Raw genomic sequence first — 18,103 nt, forward strand, 5'->3', positions numbered from 1 at the left:
ACCAATTCCTCATCCACCAAACAGTCCATCCATCAAATCCTTATCTCTCCAATTTAGAGAGAAGGATGTTGTGGGGGACCATGTCAAAGGCCTTACAGAAGTCCAGACAGACGACATCCGTAGCCTTATTTGGTACCTACAGTCAGAAAAAAAAAAAGTGACCCAATTATGCCACACACTGCTTTTTAAAACAGGTACCTCTATATACACTGGTTATTTTGTCCTAACCTGCCTTTCTACAATGGACAGGAAAGAAATCATCCTCTCTGCTACCAAATTTTGCCAGTGCGGTAAGGCCCCTGAACACCAGGGCAAGCTGGATCAGAGTCCGGAAACACTCAGGCTTACAACCCGAAAGATGCTTTACTCCTTCAAGTCCAAATATTTAATCCAGAAAAACGCATATCTGATGTTTTAAACAACACAAAATTACTGGACTTCCAATTCTGCAACACAAACATAACGAAGGATAAAGTTGCACCTTGCCTAAACAAGATCACGCCCCATCATTAAAATATTACTTTTTCAAAAATCCTCTGGATTTAGATAGACAGGGTTTTTTTGACATCCAAAGAACATTTTTCATCCTTGGTCCACTTCTGGCGCTGCGAGCCAGGTCATGCACTATGCTCCAGCAGCCACCCGTGTGTTTGGGCAGAAGATGTGAGCTCTGCCCTGCCGCTCAGTCTGGGCATGGATGGCCCCAGTGCTCCTCGGTGTGGCAATGGAAAACACAGGCCAAAGGCTACACAGAAATGTGCTTTTCTTGCAGTATTTTTATTTATTTATTTATAAAAGTTTTTCATACAGGCTACCCAGCAGTGATAACCTGCTCTTCTAACGCACGTCGCTACTCTCTGAGGAAAGGGCTACTAAATACCCAAGTATTTTATCAGCTCCTGCCCTTCAAAGGAAACTCTCCTACGCATTCCACAGAAACACATTCTGGGGGTGGACGGTTTATGCCAGAAAGTGATTTAAGAGTTCTTGGTCACATTTTAATGTTGTTTCTTGAGTTTCTTCTTGGAGTAACTTCAGTTTCTAGGTGCAAAGATAAGGCACGAAAATATACAGGTTTGCCCTCTGTCCCATGCCACCCTTTTTAAGCAAACCAAACAGCAGCAACAAAACATTTTGGGCTGAAAGCTCAAAGCACTGGGAGCCTGCTCCCTTTCAGCAGGGTCCTCCAGCTCTCACCCTGCTGCTCGAGAACTCCCTGAAAGAACAGCTCCCAGTTTTCACATTTAAGTGCCTGAACTTGAGTTCCAAAAAAATCCCCAAAATAGGCAGCTGAATGATCGTGCTGGCTTCTGAGAGCAACATGCCTGGCTGCTCAGCCTTCTTGGAAAACAGCCACTTCATCCGTTCTTAAATTAGGACTTCGAAGCCTAATTTTAGGCACTTGATTTTGGAAATCTTGAATTGTGTTTTCTCGTTAAAGTGATGTTTCCCAGTCCCTGCCACTGCAGAGGTGACTCCTCTTTTCCCTCCTCCAAAAGTACAAACTATCCCTCCTCCAAAACACAACGATCACGCTGCTGTTTGCTTTTGTAAATGTACTGGAATTGAAAACGCTCAGCTACTTGAGAACTGGAAGACGGCACCAATAAAGCTGTCAACCATTTTCTGTCCATTTTCCAAAGCTGCCCAGTTTCTCCTTTCTATTCCCAAAACCTTAACTACCCCTTGCATGTATTCCCTTTGCCTTTCAACTTGCTGCCAACCCCAGATTCCCTTTTTTTGCCCTTTTTGAATACCCTCTTAGGTCCCAAGCATGCTTAACATTAGCAATAAAAAGTTTAGACTAATTCATAGTCCATATTGATCTGAAAGTACAAGTACATTTATTGTATGGGAAACCAGGTGAAGCACGAGTGCTGCGGATTTTGCACTTTAGTTTTGTTAAAATGCAAGAAACTATTTTTAAACTTTATTTTGCAACTGTATCTCTAGCAAAGCGATGCAGATTTTTGGCCCACCTTGCATCAGCGGCAAATCCTCCAGCCTGCTGCTGACTCACCGGGACCCACAGCGCTGAGCTTTCACGCTCACCGGCAGCACCAGCGTAAGGAAGTTTAGAAAGAAATGATTTGTATAAAACTCAGGGAAGCGTAAAAAATGGAGGACAAAGGAGAGAAGCTAGTCTCAAACAGTTTAACCTCAACAGTATTTAAAAACATTCAAAAATGCAGGGGGTAAAGGAAGACTTTGGCCAGTTAACTAGGGGGATGATTTCATGCCATTACTTTTCCTGTCATCCCACCCTCCCAAATCCTTCGGTAATGATCACCTTCATACGCACAGTTGTGGTAATAAAAGCATTTTACAGAACAGAAACAAATACAAGAAAGGATACTGCAAAATGGAATAACTAATTCTGCTCAATACCCAATCCCTCATTAAACCAGAATCTAAATAATCTTCAGATAGGTGAATTAAGACAAATCATAGGTCCTTGCAGTTTTAGTCACATTTTCAGCAGATCTAAACTAGCTCAAATTAGGATCTGAGTGTCCTAGGATTAGGACATTGACATGGATTTCATCCCCTCACAGCCAACAGCTCTTGCTGTGCCACAGGGTAACTTCAGCCAGAGGGAAAACACGGAGGGCAATGGCCAAGTGGGAAGAGCAAGTTGGAAGCAACCACAAAAATGCACCCATGGAAGTACTAGGAATAGGAGGAAAACGGTAGACCACCGCCCCTCCATCCCAGAAGGATGCATCCAGCACCCAGCTACAAATAAGGATCTCTCGTGCTGCAAAGCCCCCCTTAGCAGCAGCAGATCTGGCATCCCTCAGAGCCAGGGTAAGATGCTTTTTGCAACAGCATGCATTTTCCTGGAACAAAACATTCAAGAGGCTACGCTGTGCCCAGCCGCTGCGCCCACACCCCAGCACCGCGATCCTGGAAACTTCCTTGCTGCTGCAGCTTATAGCGCGGTGCTGTTAGAGGAACAAAGTGAAGATTGCAAAAGTATTTACAGAAACAAAACGGGGAGGAAGAAAAGGCAAAGCATGCAGGTTTATTCAACTGCTGTGTTTGTAATAGCACGCAACTATAAAATGTGCAAAGACACTGCACAGACAACTCCCGGCTGGGGGTTAAAGAAATGATTTGGGTTTTTTTTTTTGTTTTGTTTTTAAGTGGGAAAGAAACAGAAGAGAGGATCTGTAGCAAACTAGGTTAGATGGAAACAGGGAGAATATGTACATGGTACAATAGCTACAAGTTGACTTTTTTGGAAGGAAAGCCAATGCACAGCATTCGCTATATAGCTTTGCTCCAAAGCCCTCCTCCCCAAGCAGTATGTGAGTGTTTATTAACAGCTACTGTTATAATCTGAAGCTCCCTCCTTTTTCAAAAGCTGCGCTGGTATCGCAACTGGGAAAACGTTGCTAGCTGCGGCTCACAATGGCAAATTAGCCAGAGGAAGCCTGGGAAGCTAAAGAGAGAGAGCTGAGAAGATGGAAGAGTCAAAAAGCTAAGTCCAGAGGGCCATCATATGGACTTCAGCTTTCATTTTGGGTCTCCTTTCTCTTATTCAAGTGCCACCTGCAAGAAGGTATGAAAAACTCTTCTCCTTTAATAAAGGGACTCCTTTAATCTCTGTTTGTGCACCACACTCAAACCAACTTTTCACTTCCACAAGAGAAAAATAAAGGTATGGTCCCCAAAGCCCATTTTAATTAGCCTTCTTGATCAAAAGGCTGCATTTTCTAACAACAGAGCCGATGAGACCACAGCTAACAGGTCCAAAGGACAGAGAAGCCCAGTCTTGCATGACCATTACTAGCAGCAGAGTTCAAGAGTACTGTGTAGCTTTAAGACAATAAGCTTCAATTTTTTTTTTTTAAATGCCCACATCTCATAATTGCATATGAAAATTTAAAAAGCAAGAAGTAGGAAAAAAAGAGTTACAAGGGGGGCCATCCTCCCACCTCAACCCTCGTTTCCACCAACACCCTGCAGCAGCGGCACCAAGTCTGAGCACCGGGAGCATCGGCCACCAGCCTGCCCCTTCCCCCTGCCAAAACGCTGCTGCGCCGAGGTCTGAACCCAGGGGACATCTCAAGAATAAAACTGAAAATATAGGACAGATCTATAATTCTTGGTTATCTTCTTTGCATTTATTAGCTTGACATATGAAAGCTTGCTATCTGACCCATAAAAGCACCTGCAGTTCTCCTGCACATGTGAAACACTGTACAAAGCAAGAAATGGCTGTGTGCAGCTATCCAGTAAACAAGGTTTAGCCATAAAAAGGTTATCTGGGGTTCATGTGCTGACTAGATACAGCGATCCAATAAAAAGCTGAGAAATTAGAGGAAGATCATGAAAGCTGAGGATGACAGCCATGAAGGTAATGCCACACCATGTAACACTGGCTAGTACAGGGATAACAGCGTGCGCAAAACCTGAATTAAGATGCCCTGCTAAGTGGTGCAGCTACAACCCCTGTGTTCAGATGGGTAAATGATACCTCTTGGAGGACCGCTTGTGTTTGGGAAACCAGATCAGACCGAAAAAGCACACAAACAAGTCACCCTTAGGCAAGTTACAGTATGTTAAGTATTTATTTGTATTCTTACTTTTATTTCCACTGAGCATGGGGTAGCACTTGGAGTGCTATGGGAGAAGTGAAATTCCCTGGTGGGCCCTAACGCACAAAAAATACATGTAATACACTGAATTAGTTACATTCCTCAATAAAAGTGAAGTGAATTTCTACACTTTTACCTGAAGGAACAAAAGATGCATACTGACACTGTAAATGCACACCACGGCTTGCCTTGCTGCTGTTTCTTCATACAGCCAGCCACACTACGAGAAGTCAATCTTAAAACTTTTCTGTCTTCCTGCTGTACCCCCATGAGACATGAGTTAATCCCCTGTACAGCTGCAGCTGCACCAGTGCTTGGTGCCTTCATTTTAAGACGCTAAACATCACGCCAGACAGTACAACCATACGTAGTGAACAGTACTAACAAAAAAGTCAGGCAACTAGGAGTGACGGCTAGCTTTAAATAGAAGAAGGTACCAAAAATGTTCCTTTTCCCACCATTCTGAGAATTAATAGAAAAGAAGAAAAAAAATGACTCCGTGTACAACTTATGCCATGGCATCATGCTGCTCAGGACAAAACCCTGCTGCTAGGCGCCCTGTTAAACCCCCTGCCTTCAAAACAGTACAAAAATAATAGGTTCATCATTCAGAAAAGCAACTGCCTTTGAAGATCTAATCTCCTTTCCAAAGGATAAAGGAGCTAACACTATGTAAGGCAAGATTTTGACCTTGTTTTCTTCCTGCCCAGGACTGGCAAGAAGTACTGAGAGTGAAGACTACGTGTCCTGGTATAGGAGCAGAAGACGATGAGACAGGAGATTTCTTACAGATGCATCAGTTGGATCATTCCCACCCCTTCCCTTCTTGCACACCACTTAGCACATCTGTAAATGAAGTGTTGCCAAAACCACACAGCCAGCTGATGGCATTTCTGTTACAGAAGCTCAGGGCTGAAAAGCCTGGTGGGTCTGGAGGAGCTGAACGTCCTTGCCTGCACCAGACCTGTGCCAAACCAACCACTGCCGAGAAGCAGCAAGTTTCAGGGTACCAAATCATTGCTATAACAACGGCCCCTGAAAACGACTGACTCCTAGAGTGGTTAGACAAGAAAGCATTTCTACCTGGACATTTCCTTGGTTTCATGTTGGCAGAACTTTCCTAAATGTTACTTCGCCAGAAGACCCTGCTCCAGGAGGCAATTACTGCAATTTCTTGTATTCTATTCTTTGTTTTAAGGGAAAGACCAACCGACCAATTACAAGGAAATACTGTAGTGGTAAAACTTGGTGTGATCTTATCACTGACTCTTTCTAGAACTTTAAACAGACTACTGGAGGGAAAAAAACCACACTGTCCACACATCTGGCAACTGCCAAGCTGTTTTCTACAAGCTCATAATATAAAAAAATTCAGGCACCTGCAGAAGTCATGTAAGGAATTCCAGCAAAATAATTCAGTTTCCTCCAAAATTTAGCCACTCTTCTTTCAACAAGAGGCAACAAATTCCTGGTGCAGTGGAAATCCCGCTGCCATTAAAACCTGTTCCAGCAAAGAACCCAGCTAGACTGAACCCCCAGCTTTAGTGCCAAGGTGCAGAAGGTTTTACTACATTTGCTTCACACTTTCAAAAGCACTGGAGCAAAGGCAGGGTCAGTACTGTAATTCACTATAATAGAGCTGCTTTAAATACAGGGACAAACCGATACCCACAGAAGCAGCAGGCAAGAAGCTTCCTCCCCCACTCTGCAGCTATCCTGTCCTCCGCAGGGCAGCAGTCCCCTGGAGAAGGGGATACCAGATATGCCTCCTCTGCCTCACCGCATGTGCAAAGTCTCTCTCGAACAATGTCTTTGGCAACTTACTTGTTCCTACAGATGAGAAGCTCCCATCCATACAGGCATTTTTCCTGCTCACACCTGCTATGGTGACAGCTTGTGCCCACCGGTAACCCTCAGGCTGACAGCCACCACATCGCCTTACCCTCACTTCAGCTCCTCCATTCAGCCAGGTCCATAGCTATAAAACCATACCCAGGGCACGTGGGGTGACCAGGAGCAACCAAGACCAGATCTGACGCTGCTGCAAGGGGTGCTTTCACTCCTTTCCTACCCTCCACCCTGCCCGGGTGGAGGGAAGCAGGGGGAAATTGAAGTAGCCCCAAAAAACCAACCAAGCAAGAAGATGAACTTTCAGCTGGGTCCATCCCACCACCTGATGGACTGCAGAAGTACCAGCACGAGGCAGGCACGTGGGTGACAAAGAGGTCTTACCTGACTGAAACTGAGCAAAGCCATCACATTGCACCCGGCAAGAAACCAAGACCATAGCAAAAAGAAAGGTAAATAGGACAGATAGACAAAAAGAAAGATGCAGAACTTTTAAAGCAGAATTCTAAAACGCTCTTAAGAGAAGGTCAAAATAAAATGCATTGCACACACATCATTTTACATATAGGAATGGTTCTAGTGAAAAGTGCAAGAATTGCAATAAAAGAAAACATGAAACAACAAAAGTTCATACAGGATATGTTAATGTCATGCAGAGCTAACTTACAGAGATTTCTTAAATATAATCTTAACAGCATGAACTGACAGATTATTGCACTGTACAAAGCAAACAACAACATGCCTCCCCAAACGTTCAGAATACAAAGGAGACAGACTTTAAGATGCATTGCTATGTTTCTGTCCTGGAAAACTGCAGGACCAAAGATGGTCTCAAGGCAGGTCAGACGTGAGAGGGCAGGATTCAAGGGGAAGGGGGAGAACGTTAACCATCGAGAGACCCAACAGATGGAGACCAACGACAGATTTCTTCCAAAAAAGGCAACTTGAATATTTTACTGAATCTAAACGCAGCAAAAGTATTCCAATAGAAACAGAGCTTATAAAAAGAAATATGCAGAAAAAAAGATTGAAATAAAAGCTGAACAGATGGTGAATATGACCAAAAACTCCTACTACACACTGGTCAGCCTGCAGCTGAGGACCTTGAAGACAGAGGGGAAGTATCCCCTTAATTCTCAGCCTTACAGCATGTTATACTGTAAGGAACGATAACCAACAACCTTACTAGTGATTTGAGACACACCTTGAGTGCAGTAGCCTAAGACTAAATTTCAACGGGAAGTTTGATTCTGATAATACCAAATACTTGATGCCCAAAGCTTATACTAAAATTCAATATATGAGAAAAACACATTGCTAGATAATTAGAAGGTGATTTACACACGGAAAATAAAACTTTCTCCTTTACTATGCTGCTTGCAGCAAAATAACTTACACTGTATTTTATAAGCGCTCATATTTTGCCAGGAGTGAAAGATAGGAAAGAATTAAGTTGCGTTTCATCAGCCACACTTGTAAAGCAACTCTTTAAACTCTGGGCAGAAGACAAGCCCTTTAGCCTCTACAGTAAAACTCTGTGCATATCTATTATACAGATGGCAATATATTAAGAGTTGCTCAGCAGGTAATCCCAAACCTTTACATTCTGAGTGCACCTATTTCATATATGTTTTGTACAGACTGTGGAGGACACAGAATGATGCTTCAGGCAATGAAATTGCTTATTCATGTTGGCAGCTCTCTGAAAGTTTGCCTCTCCGGAATCTTGCCACCACCATGCCTCTTTTTTTACTGCATGCTAAAAGCAAAACATGCCTTTGTGCAAAAAAACGCTTTCGTGAACCAATTTTTCAAATATCAAAAGACAATTCCAGTGGCTGGAGGCTATTTTTCCACAATGTTTTTATCTCCCTGGAATACCAGTCCTCCACACAGATGGGTCATCTCTAAAATAAACAGCAGCGAAGGGACTCTTCATTTAAATAGCCCTGGAAATTCTGGACCAGGGAAGCTAAACACTCAAGTTCATGGCCTCACGCAGGAACTGGTACGTGGTGGAGGAACAGAGGAAGGAAAAAAATAAACAAACCAGATTTGGTTAATATTCTGCTCTCATATTAATGACCGACAGCTTAGGTGGGAATTTCATAGGGGTCTCGGCAGAGCGATGCTGTAAGGAGGGATGCTGTAAGGGCTCCTTCATCAGTTCAGCCCAAAACCCAGCCCTGCTCCTCTGTTCTGCAAAATAACCTCCCAGGGCATCAGGTGAATAAGCTTTTAAAAGGCAAAGCCTGAAAAATAGATAAAGAGAGAAATATGAAAGTGAGAAAAGGAGCAGCAAGGGGGGAGAGGGGTGGAAAACCCTTTAACTTCATTGCTAAGCTCCTTCACGCGTGCAATTGGCAATTCACTTACAGTCCCCGTCACTGTAGGTTCAAAGACGGTCACCTCCTCCCAAGGCCATACATCTCTCCTTCAGAGGCAACACAGCACTAAAGGATGTAAAGCACTCATTCCGAGACGATCATTTTTCATACACTGTAAATGGTGGTTAAAAGCTGGCGACTTCCCAGTGTTCTCACCAAGTGCGTCCTTCAGGACTCAAATCTGTATTTTAACAGCTTCCTAAAAGTACATTTGAATACACAAAGTCAATCCCCACAAATGCTTAGAAAACTGAACTGTGCTAGATGCAACTGATACCTGAGTCGGTGCATTGTTTGAGCCTGACGTGTTTTGTGAAACCAAGAAGTATTCAGTCTGCACAACTGGAAATTCATGATAGCTCTGCAATTGCTCAACTCGACTTTAGATTTGAATATCTTATGTAAACGAGCGCCGCACTGAATTTAGAAGGAATGAGCCAATTAGATGGACTTCAAAAAATGAGAGAAAAGCATTTGAAAACAACATTAGCAGTCCCTTCCTGTACCTTAATGCAACCACTTAGCAGTGGAACAAGAAATCAATATAAAGAAGTACCAAAGGATGTTATTTTTGTTCTGCAAGGCATAGCCAGACTCGCAGCCTGCTTTTGCTTGCTTCAAAGGGAGATGGCAATGGTTTTGAAAGGGCAAAAGAAAGGGTAGGGAAGTTAGAGGTTCCGGGAACCTGTCAAGTAAAAGTGGAGGACGGAGTATGGCCTCTGGAGAATTACTCAGGAACATGATGAAGGCTGCAAAACCAGAGGAGAGAGCTACAACCATTTAAACTCTCATGACAAGTGGTCCGACACCATCACTGGCTCTAAAAATGCCTTATACCCATGCACAATTTTTACCTATAAGCAAGTAGAGGCAGCAGCAGCAGCTCATGCATTAGCAGGGCAATGATCTACACTGCCACACAGCCTTTCTGTGACTACCCGTATCATTATTATTTTTTCTCCTCATTTTTAACTGAGCAGACAAGGCTTGCCAAATGCACTACTCCTTACTGACTTGCTTAGTGCCATCTCTCTCCATCTCTATGTAATGGGTCTGCCACCCTATATATTGCCAGCGTTCCCTCGCGCTTGTGTTCTCCTCTAGCCCTTACACTGCGTTTTAAGCTCTTGCATAAGGTGATGGGGACACCCACCCCAAACTTCCCAGCCCATGGTTGAGTCTGTTGGCCAGGGCCAGGCAAGCCCAGCTACCCCTGCTGTAGCCGGAGCAAATGAGAGGCTGCAGAAGCTACCGTGGTGGAAGCTGTGCCTTCTGGGTGGCACGCAGGTCAGAATTCAATAAAATATGAAAAAACCTGCTCAAATCTTTCACAAGAGGCTTTTCTGCTTAGGCCTGTTAAGGAGGCAGAGAAAAATCCATAAGTAACCAGGCCTGCTGGGCTAGCAGCTTATTTTCTGTCACTATATCACATATGTTAATTAAAAAAAAGAAAATTCTGAACCACGTTACAAGCGCAAGTGTTTTCCCCATTAATGAGGCTTCATACATGCAATAAGTCAAGCTCACGAGACTAATGCAAAGCTTAACACCACACCAAAAGGCCACTGTACACAAGTGAACTGAGGGTCAAATATGTGATGCAGGGGATAAATGCATGACCCTAACTTAGGACAAACAGCTGAGAGCTTGCACCAGTTCACAGGGCCTGTGATCAGCTAAGAGCAACCCCTCCATGCCAGTACTGCGAAAGAGAAATGAACCACCAAACTGGAATCGGACATTCACCATAAGCATCTGCTACCCTGCAATCCACCTAAGCATATACATAAAAATGCAAGCACAACTAACTACCATTGTGTCCTTCCAAGCCAAATCCAGATTCCTGTGCCTCTACCAACGTTGTCCTGCAGCTACCACGTGAGATCTTGCTCAAAAGCGTGCGAGCAGCCACGTGAATGAACTGAACATGTAGATGCTTTTTGGTAAGCACACATGCCATGCACCCAAACTAGCGTGCCATTTGAACTTCAGCAAGCAAAAAGGTTTCTCAAGTTTCGTTTTCTAAAGGGCAGGGTGATGTTAAACATTGGAGAATGTCATCCTCCTAACTGGCTAAAGGTTTAATTCTTGTTATTTAAGTCAAAGGTTCTCCCTATTGTTTGGCTAGGAGATGATTCTCAAAATGATGATTCTCAAAATGATGATTCAAAACATCAGCATTTTTAAAAGCCACCCGGGAGCAGGAGATAATTCAGGAAAAGATTAACAGAAGCTTTCTGATTAAATTATGTGCATAGAAATAGCACATCTAAGAGGAACCCTATAAAGAATAAGGTATAAAGGTCTACAGTTTCCCAAGTCTTCATCATCACCTGATTTAGCTTCAAGACCTCTATGTGAATATGGATGCCATAGTTTTAACTCGGCAGAGGCAGAGGAGCTCCTCCACCAAGCTGCGGTCTGCTCCAAACCCACAACCGTACAGCATCTAAGGGAAAAAAGCATTTTCCCATAACTAGCACTTGCTAGGGGCTCCTTAGCCAACAAGGGCACAGCAGAAACCCTGCCTTCATCTGAAATGCTTCCCAGCAAGTTTGTAATAGCATGGGGGGGGGGGGGGGGGGCAAGACAGGCAGCAATGCAAACTTGCATGCTTATGAATTAATTAGCTAAACACATGGCCTAAAACCGTAAGATACTTTGAGGCGCATTCAGTTTAATAAGCTAAACCACATTATTCTGCAAATTAATGCTAGTTAGTTTTCATCTAACACTGGTAACATCCTTAAGACCCGTGACACCAACAGAAACGTCCATCAGCACGCATATGCCTTAAAAGCCAGTGTTACTTGAAATCAAGACTCCATCCTTTTTGAAATCCAGTCGTTTTACAGCAGAGAGCCTGAACTTGTGCATAGGAAGAAAGCAATTACCCTCCAGTCACAGCAAAGACAGCCAGCAAGAAGAGAAACGGTTTTGTCAAGGTCACAGGGAGAGGAGCGCTTCCAAGCAATAGCAGAAAGGGAATAGTCACTTTGTTCAAATCGCTGACCCAGTGTCTCAAAGGGTAGGGTTATGTATGGATCAAAGAGCAGGATAGAATTTAAAAATGCAGGAGAAGAAGGTTTATTCCACGTTTGTTGTAGCTTCGCACAAGCAAGTTTTGTTTCCTGTAAACGTTAGTGCAACTCAGAGCATTTAGTCATCACCCAAAGCATCTCACTTGGCAGGCACATATTCAGTATGAAGCTTTGACACGGAGGTCAATTAATTCCAGACAACTTGAGCATAAATACAAGTTCATGGAAGATTTTTATATTTCTACCTGCTCAGTATGTCGTTGGTCATCAACAAAGCTATCATTAATGAAGCACAACCTCTACAGCTAATAATGCTTTAATAAGAGCATGCAAAATACCCAGATGCAATGGGATGCTGAGACCAACTCTTAATTCGCAGCACTGAGTTCAGCCTAAGTAGTATGATTCATTTGTTCTTGGAAAAGTGACAATTACACTTAGCAGCATGCATCTGTAAAATCTCTACACCTGGTAAGGGAATTTATTAGACTGCCATTGTGCCTTGACACTTTGTGTTTCATATGAGTCAACCATTTCATCGAGGAAATTAAATAATTCTCCAACGCATCGAACACAGCAGGAAAGCATTTACCAACCACATACTTTGGACAAGTTTGCTCTTGTGCTCTTATTTACCCTGTAAGATAATGCGTCCTAAATGCCAAAACACAAACAGAGAAACCAAGGCAATAAATTTTAGGAGATTAATTTCATTGACCAGATCTAGGGAGAGCCACTGCGTACACAGTCCACAGCAACTCTACGAGTTATCTCCATAGTAAGACCAGAGGCAGCTTTTATTTGATTCGTCAATCAAAAAATCAATCCAGGTCACTGTTTGCAATACCTTTATCAAACAGAGACATAACTGCTGTTCTGTCGGACGCAGGGAACAGGCTTCGGTGCCCTCAGGAACCCAGATATAAATCACTTTTACCGATCAGCACTTTGGAACTTCAGGGATGTCAGCCTAAGCAATGTCCTCTTAACCATATTGCTGCAATGCTGAATTTAAACAGCCTTAGGAAAGGCCATAGCAAAGCAATCTGAACTGGAAATAAGTTTTTAGACAGACTAACTTCTCTGTAATCCACTGATTATCCTTTTGATTTGTCCTTGCATGTGACCTTCCATCTAAGGGAAGAAGCATTTCCAATGGTAGCATGCATAAACCGTTTGGATTGCAGGAATCTTCTGCATTCTTAACACATTTAAGAATTACAAAACTAATTAGCGATTATATTGGGTATGACAAAACAGCTACAGATTACAAGGATTCTTGTCAGTTTTGTGAAGTATCTGGATGCATACAGAGAAGTGTGCTCTGACTGGCATGCAGTAAGCCTCAATTTCTTAAGTCTACTATATAGTCAAACAGCTTTCAAAAGCGTATGTTGCATCCTGGAAGAACATCATTTTGTACACTATAAAAAGAGGAAAACAAGAGCATTCCTGTGAAGAGCTTAGGCCAACATCCCTAAAAGTATTCCTATGTTTAAACAGCTTTATAGATCTCACCCCTATAAGACTAATTTCGGACACAGCAATGAAAGAAGGTAAAAAAAGAGGATCAAGATTAAGAGGACAAAATGAGCAAGTTGTTCAGTTACGCAGGGGAGCTTATAGCAAACAGCACCATCACCTATACATGCCTTCACGACCTATACAAAGAGCTGCCAAATCCAAGTGGAGCTTTAGTAGCTTTGAACAGGCAACAGAGTTTGCTTGTGACCCATCTCAAGACAGCATGCCACTCATGGGAGGAAAAAAACCACCAAGAAATAATAGGTAGAAGTATTTGTGGCTCTGCTCCTCAGCAGTGAAAGAGCATCCCTACCTCTGCGAGAAGTCAGAGAACAAACCCTCAATCTATGGAATAGAAAACCCACACCATCAAGAGCCCATTTGCTCCAAAAGGCTTTCCCAGTCCGAAGGAACCTCTCTGGCACGACCCGTCCCCAGGAGATGACTCTGCGCACAGCATGGGAGCTCTGGCTTCTTGCCGCCACGGCAGAAACCCCTGGCCAGGCAGCACGCAGAGCCCTGCCAAAGCCATCTCCTGTGCTGGCAGCAAGGTGACGCCCAAAACACCGCCGAGCCCACCCTCCTGCCCGATTGCTGCCCCTCACCACCACACCGCTCCCACCCAGCCCATCGGGGAGCGGCAGGCAGGAGCAAGAATGAATGCTCATCGGTGACATCCTTTTAGCGCTAGCTCCAACAGGGAGAGAGGGGACAACAGGACACAGAGGCACAACACTTTTAACATGGGACAGTATGCAAGATTTGTGCCAGGTGGGATGCAGACAGCGTTAATTAGGAGACTCACTTTGTCCTCCACGGAGCGAGGACTGCTGAGACCACTACAAGACAGGCAGAAGACGAGCACTTTAACCTTGCAAGCACCACCACCTTGATCTGTATGGGGGGGGGGGGTGGCTCTGAGCGCAGCAGAAACAGAAGCGTTTGATGTTGCAATGTTTGCTGCCCAAAAAATGAGGAAGGTAAAGCAATGAGGTTAGCTCAGTACTTGAGAGTGTTTAACCAATTACCAACTGAACGTCACTTACAAGGAACATGCTCCCCAAGGGACAGCTCTGGGTCGCTCTCAGAGCCGGGCTTTCCACCTGCAGCTGCCAGACTTGAGCACCAGGTCAACCTGAAATCTTAAAATACAGCCAGTTCCACCATCGTTCCAAAAATCTGAATCTTCACACATATTTCCAAAAATCTGCTCCTAGTGAGTCGCAAAAGAACGAGCAATTAAAGGTGCTGCTCAGAGGTCTGATGAATTTACAGTATTATTTTCAATTTACTTTTTTTTTTGTTCCATTGATCGTATCTTCTCTAAGTTAATTCCTCTTGTAAACAACACAAAATGAAGGTCAGCAGGGAAAGAAGAGATTAAACCAGAGAATTCAAAATATTTTATTTCAACTCTGGCTGTACTAAAGGCAAGGAATGCAACAAGAGGAATTCTTGCTGAGAAATGTGAAGACAACATCAACTTACTAAAAATACTGCAATAAGTATACCCAGAGACTGGTCAGACAGCACATAAACTAAGTATCCTTAACTATGCTACATTTATGTACCAAATATGCACGAGTTTTAGTCAAAGATACTTCATTTGATCAGCTGCTGGTATGTAAAAAGATACTAAGCCACACAAAGTGCAATTGCTTTGTAAAAACTACAGTGAGGCAAACAGACCAACAGCCAGACTCTTCCCCAGCTTGCAAGACAAAGCTCCATGGCATATTAATTTCACTGCTGCTCTCTCTGGTTGCATTTGAATGCTAAAATATAGGAGACTTAAGTTAGATCACTTATGATAAATTCACTTAGCTGCTTATGGATAAAAAAAACAAAGAAGTCCCTAAGGCTTCCAGTACGCATTACATATGTAACGTGTACCTTGTAAGAAATTCAGTAAAATCCAGCAAAATTCTGGCATGTCTTTTAGTGTCCTTGACGCGTGACAGCTGGCAACAGTGTCTTCAAGGGCAAACCCACTCTTAACTTCAGCAAGCTGAGCACAGAAGGTCCCTCTCACCTGCTCCCCAGTTCATGTAAAGCTGGAAAGGGATCTCCACCCGCTGACCCCAGCCATCTCCAGGCACCACAAGTTTTCAAGGGAAATCCTCCCTCCGTGCGTGCAAGTACAGCTCCCCCAGGCAGAGTACGTGCCTTGGCTACTCGCCGCTCTGAAAACAGATTATGTCTAGTGCACCCCAAATACATGAATACTTTTATAGGAAACTCCAGCTTTCATTGCTAAACAGCATCAGATGATCATGCGTGCCACAGGCTTACTCTCCCTGACGCAGCTTCAACTTCTGTTAGCAGCAGTGAGGATACACCAGTATTTATCTCTAGCTATGGAGTTTTCTAACAGCAGAGAAAAATCTCAGGCTGCGACTGCACTGAAGGAATGAGGAGGGCACAGAGTGAAATATCAGAGTTTATCACAAAACCCTTCAGCGTTATTTACAAGCTCATACTGAAAATAAACAAATCCCCTCCCTCTACACTAGCAGCTTAATACTGATGCAGCAATACCGTTAGCCTGCATCTACAAAAACTTCACAGCTGCAGAACCTTCCATCCAGCTGGGGCCACCAGCGATAATTTAAGCCGACCGCTTACGGCAGGCCTGCAGCTGCCAGGTCCTGGCAGAGAGCTGCTCTTGCAGAGATAACCTCACCCTGGAAGCAACCTGGCCCAAAACTCCGGTGAAAGGCTGTGCCACTGCCGAAGACGCCTGCACGCTTGCCCTCCTCTGCTTTCAGCTGCAGGGTGTGTTTCCATTTACACAGAGCGGTTTCAGAGACTTCCTGATCGGAAGCATCCTAACTGCAGCCATGCCCCTGCTGTGTTTTCCCTCGCCATCGCTAGCAACCGGCTGAGCTCTTTGCTCACGTTTTTTGCCGTGGTCCCAAGTACTCTGCCACGGTACTGAATCCCACAGCACCAGAGATCACCCAAAGCACTGAGAATACAAATTAGCCGTACGGAGCACTGCCGTTCAACCGTGGCTGGGACACCGAGCAGGCAGTACACCCAGCTGCCAGAGGGAGAAAAGCCTCTTGTCATCTGCCAGGAGCCCTTCTTGCTGAGCAAGCCAAGGTGTTACTATTCCTGCCCAGGTCTGCAAAACTGGCCTTTTGTCTGCAGAACTGGCCTTTGTCTGCAGATTCAGAGCGTGGATCGGTGCTGAAAAGCTCTCCGGAGTGGGATCCTCAGCTGCTGCGTCCCTGGGAGGCGGGGGGGAGGAGGGCAGAAAAGCAGCCAGGGCAGGCAGGGAAGGAGAAAACACATTGCCTAGGACGATACTCCGCATAACCCCGATACTCACTCCGCATAACCCCGAGCGTTGCCAACTTCTAACGCTGCTGATGCCCGAGGGTTTCCAGGAGATGGAACAGATAAAAGCAAAGTCATAAAGTTTTTAAGAAAGTCCCTGCGCACACACCTGACATACTGACACATTTCTGTCGCATGCCCTTCCTTTTCTACTTATTTCCTAACGCTTGTACTCTTTAAACATGCAGATTTTAAAACGGGTAGGCACCTTTTAGAAGCACTGCACATCTCCACGGCGCTAGTTCAATGTGGCGTCTGCCCCGTCCCACGGACAAACCCGGGAATTACCGTACCAGCGGCTCCCTTCCTAAAGCAGTAACGCGGCGGGGCGGTGAGCGAGATGACGGGAAGCAGCAGCAGGAGCCTGCCTTCCTCTCCGGGCCCCACGGGACCTTCCGCGGACACCCAGCCCCTCTCTTCGGGGCCGTCCCCGCCCGGCGGCAGCCCCGCTCGCCTGGCCCAGCGTCCCCACGAGCGGAGCCGGGCGCGCAGCGTGCTCCCCCAGCTCGCGTGATGCACACGCACACCCGCGACGCGCCCGCACACCACGGGGGAAAACACGGGTCAGGGGTTTTTGCTGGGAGCCGCAGCAGCGCTCAGCCCTCCCCGAGCTCCCCGGGCAGGCAGCGTACGGCCGAGGGCCGTTTCCTCGCCGCTAAACGCAGCCGGGGGAGGCTCCCCCCTTCCTGCCCGTACGATTTCTCCCGACTCCGTGCCCCGCCACGGCGGAAGGAGCCGCCGCCGCCGCCCGGGGATGCAGTAGCCATGGCAATGCGAGATTGCATCATGCTCTTGACTAACTGCACCGGGGAAAGACTCTCCCGGCGAAAACCCCGGCCCTTCCGCCGCCCCGTCCTTCCCCTCCCTCCCTCCCTCCCCCGGCCCCGGCCCCGACCCCGGCCCCGGCCCGCCCGCCGCTGCCGGCCGCGGCCTCGCCGCCGGGCGCCGAGCCCGCGCTCCGCCGCCGCACTTGTTGCGCGCCCCGCGGAGCGGCGGCGCCCCCCGCCCGCCGCGGCCCCCGCCCGATGGCCGGTACCCGCCCCTCTCTTCCTCCTCCTCCTCCTCCGGGCCCGGGCAGCCGCGTCGCATCCCGCTGCCGGGCGGGGGACGCGGCCCTACCTGGCGGCGGCGGCGGCGCTGGGGGCGGCGGGCGGGCAGCGGGAGGGCACCGGCCGGCTCTGTCACGCTGCGGCGCCGCGGGGGCGGGGCCGGGGGCGGGCGCGGGGCGGGGGGCCCCGCCCCCCAGCCGGCCGTGGGCTGACCGTGACGTAAGAGTGGTGCGGGGGGCTAACGGGCGGCGGAGGAGGGGGGTGCTATGACGTCACGGCCGCCGCGGGCCAATCCGGCGGCCGCGGAA

At 46.2% G+C, this 18,103-nt stretch overlaps 1 protein-coding gene across 2 annotated transcripts in view; it reads right to left on the bottom strand.

Annotated features, from left to right (window-relative positions):
* The window catches only part of ELOVL5 (ELOVL fatty acid elongase 5), a 40,183-nt gene extending 22,295 nt beyond the window's left edge, over positions 1–17,888 (bottom strand). The window contains exon 1 of one of the 2 annotated variants that reach the window (XM_075498077.1): positions 17,866–17,888. The gene's annotated coding sequence lies outside the window, so the exon portion shown is untranslated. Of the gene's footprint in view, positions 1–17,039; positions 17,185–17,865 lie in introns of those variants that run through there. The other variant, XM_075498078.1, reaches the window with a different exon arrangement.
* Positions 17,889–18,103: the final 215 nt, after the last annotated feature.

The sequence above is a fragment of the Mycteria americana genome, chromosome 3, assembly GCF_035582795.1.
Source record: "Mycteria americana isolate JAX WOST 10 ecotype Jacksonville Zoo and Gardens chromosome 3, USCA_MyAme_1.0, whole genome shotgun sequence".
NCBI lineage: Eukaryota > Metazoa > Chordata > Aves > Ciconiiformes > Ciconiidae > Mycteria > Mycteria americana.